The sequence below is a fragment of the Oryx dammah genome, unplaced genomic scaffold, assembly GCF_014754425.2.
Source record: "Oryx dammah isolate SB20612 unplaced genomic scaffold, SCBI_Odam_1.1 HiC_scaffold_12, whole genome shotgun sequence".
Lineage (NCBI taxonomy): Eukaryota > Metazoa > Chordata > Mammalia > Artiodactyla > Bovidae > Oryx > Oryx dammah.
The window spans coordinates 27763942-27767779 of record NW_024070196.1 but is presented as its reverse complement, the minus strand read 5'-3'; the positions used below and the strand labels follow the sequence as shown (position 1 = coordinate 27767779).

The 3838-nt window shown below is 37.2% G+C and overlaps 1 non-coding gene across 1 annotated transcript; it reads right to left on the bottom strand.

Annotated features, from left to right (window-relative positions):
- Positions 1 to 777: 777 nt before the first annotated feature.
- Positions 778 to 850, bottom strand: TRNAC-ACA. Its single transcript has one exon. It is a non-coding gene; the product is annotated as a tRNA-Cys (tRNA).
- Positions 851 to 3838: the final 2988 nt, after the last annotated feature.

Genomic DNA, 3838 nt, shown 5'->3' with positions numbered 1-3838 from the left:
TAAAAAAAAAACAAAAACAAAAACAAATGACCACTTATCTTTTTTGACCTAGAAATAAACTTCTGTGACTTATCTGACATTTTAATTGATTGCTATAAATGAATCCTTATAAATTTATATATTTATAAAACTATAGCTCAATTGTATATGGCTTCACACTTTGATACAATTCTGAGAAAAAATAAGGCTGATGCAATCTGAAAATAAATTTTCTTCTTCTACTTTTGACCCTAGTCTATTCGCCTCTCCTGAGTCTCATGGGGGAGAAGGCAATGGCACCCCACTCCAGTACTCTCGCCTGGAAACTCCCATGGACGGAAGAGCCTGGTGGTCGGCAGTCCATAAAGTCGCTAAGAGTCGGACACGACTGAGCGACTTCACTTTCACTTTCCACTTTCATGCATTGGAGAAGGAAATGGCAACCCACTCTAGTGTTCTTGCCTGGAGAATAGGAGGGATGGGGGAGCCTTATGGGCTGCCATCTATGGGGTCGAACGATGTCGGACACGACTGAAGCGACTTAGCAGCAGCAACTAGCACTCATCAACAGGTAGATAAGTGTAAGCAAGGGAGGCCTGGATTTTATTGGAGTTACATGGAAAGATAACCTCAGATATGCAGATGACACCACCCTTATGGTAGAAAGTGAAAGTGAAGTCGCTCAGTCATGTCCGACTCTTTGCGACCCCATAGACTGTAGCCTACCAGGCTCCTCCATCCATGGGATTTTCCAGGCAAGAGTATTGGAGAGGGTTGTCATTTCCTTCTCCAGAGGATCTTCCTGACCCAGGGATTGAACCTGGGTCTCCTGCATTGTAGGCAGACGCTTTACCGTCTGAGCCACCAGGGAAGCCTATGGCAGAAAGTGAAGAGAAAGTAAAAAGCCTCTTCATGAAAGTGAAAGAGGAGAGTGAAAAAGTTGGCTTAAAGCTCAACATTCAGAAAACGAAGATCATGGCATCTGGTACCATCACTTCATGGGAAATAGATGGGGAAACTGTGGAAACAGTGTCAGACTTTATTTTTCTGGGCTCCAAAATCACTGCAGATGGTGACTGCAGCCATGAAATTAAAAGACGCTTACTCCTTGGAAGAAAAGTTATGACCAACCTAGATAGTATATTCAAAAGCAGAGACATTACTTTGCTAATTAAGGTCCATCTAGTCAAGGCTATGGTTTTTCTAGTAGTCGTGTATGGATGTGAGAGTTAGACTGTGAAGAAAGCTGAGCGCTGAAGAATTGATGCTTTTGAACTGTGGTGTTGGAGAAGACTCTTGAGAGTCCCTTGGACTGCAAGGAGATCCAACCAGTCCATTCTGAAGGAGATCAGTCCTGGGTGTTTTTTTGAAGAAATGATGCTGAAGCTGAAACTCCAGTACTTTGGCCACCTCATGCAAAGAATCGACTCATTGGAAAAGACTCTGATGCTGGGATGGGGGCAGGAGGAGAAGGGGACAACAGAGGATGAGATGGCTGGATGGCATCACTGACTCGATGGATATGAGTTTGCGTGAACTCCGGGAGTTGGTGATGGACAGGGAGGTCTGGCGTGCTGTAATTCATGTGATCATAAAGAGTTGGACACGACTGAGCAACTGAACTCAATTGAACACGTAGAGAATCTGCCAACTGGAAGCCTTTAGAAGTACAGAAGATGAAGAATCAGGGGAAATTATTGGTTCCCAGATAACTGCAGAAACCGTAGTGACATTGACTTTGTATGAATAGGTCTGATGTCTCTGGCACAAGACCAGTGGACAGTTGGGCCAGGCCTCCCCAGATCTGAGGATTTATGGAGACCACAGCAGATTCTTTGGGGATTTCAGAAAAACCTGGAAATCTGTATTTTTACTCATTGCTGGCCTGTAAAGGAAGTGGGTGTTTTGTCTCCTAACCCTTGTGCAACTTCTGTTGCTTGGTAACAGCAGTCATACCTGAGCCCAAGATGTTCAGCATGATGAGTTACAACCCATCTAAACTTACCATCACTCACAAAGAGTGATCAGTTTGGTCATAATGACATTTACCCAGCAAAACATAGCTGCTGCATGAGACGAACAGACAGTTGAATAAAATTAAGTAATGAAAGTACTTAAGGGAAATGAAGTTCCACACCAAAAAAAAATTAAATAAATAAATAAATAAAATAAAATGGAATAATTTCTTTTAAATTTAGAATGAAAAATGTGATCTGTTATCCAAACAATTTAATAGATGATTTGAAGATGTGATAATTACTTGCTCTCTGAAACAATGGTCTGTCAAGTGAAATGCAAAAAAAATAGCTTAAAAATAAAGGCAAATTATACAGAGGCATCAATCATGATTTTAAAAAAAAGAAAATGAAAAAATGGTATAGAAAATGAAATAACAAGTGAAATAACACAGTTCCAGGGGAATAAAAAAAGAATAAATTTTAGGAGCAATAATAAAGAAATGATAGAAGAGAGTTTCCTGAGGAAAGGAGAGATCCGAGACTCATTCACTGAAGATGTTCACTAACTTCCAGCTTGGACTGAAGATAAACAGCACATAGATGTAAACTACTAAGTTTTTTTGCATGCTAATGAGAAAGAAAAAAATTAGCTTCCAGATTAAAAAAAAAAAGAATCTTTGACTCACATTGGACTTCTCATTTCCAACCTTGGAAGGTTGTCCTAAGAACAGCATCTATGACCTGCTGAATGATAAGATCTGCAAGCAGAAAATTTTATATTCCAGCTTGTCAGGAAGAAAAATTAAGATGAATAGTTGAATAGCAATGAAATAGCAACTAAGAAAATATATCCATATAACTCTTTCAAATAAAATTTTCAAGGAAGAGACTTTGGACCAACTAAAAAAATATAAACTAGAACAAAGGTCTCATGATAGAAGAAGAGAGAAAACAGAGTTTACAACTAATCTTTCTCTTGCCCTCTTTTAATAATTTAAGGCTAAGTGAATAGGATACCCTAAGAGTATGTGATATTTGCCTGAAAGAAGGACTCATAACAAAAAGAATATATAGCATATAACCTTCCAGTATTGATAAATGTCAAAAGTACTAAATAATCTTGTCAAAACTCTGCAATGGGAAGAGCTCACAGGTCAGGAAGGGGAGTGATAAAACCATCCTACTTCAATTTAGAGGTAAAACTGGGGAAAAAGGTGGAAGAGGGAAAAAGTAAAAATATCCTAAAGGATTTATCATGATGTGGTTAGAAGGAAAAGAAAGACTTGGTGGGCAAACAATCTCTTGATATTTTGATAGGAAAAATGTTGTATATTTTACATTGCATGAACAATTATAAAACATATATTTTATTAGTAGACTAGGGAAAAGTAATTTCTAAAAGTAAGGTGGAATTTCATCCTTAGGGAAAAATGGAATAAATAGCAGTGAAGTAGAAAATAAAAAGAGATAGCAACAATGTAAAATAAGAAATACAAAGTGAAGATATAAGGAAATTCAAGTATTGTGTATGAAATAATTTCACCACACTTTAAAATATCTCAAATTCTTGAAATTTGTTTAATAAATTTTTCCAAAGTCTGAAAGCTAATAAAATATTTTTGGACTTATTATAGAAACAGAGAGTAATATACCATAATGGGTATTACAGAACACAAATAATCTAATTGCTTATCATTTATATATTTATATAAGCATATAATCAATGATCATTTTCTAGAATCCTGGCTTCTGGACTGCAGCCATCCAAAACAATTGATTTATTTTTTTAGCATCGTAAAGGTGTACATGACTTGATCCTTGATCGCTGAGGAAGTTGTTCATTAATATTAACAGTAACACACTATTAAAAAATTCATTAGTGGTGCGATTTTCCTAAGGTA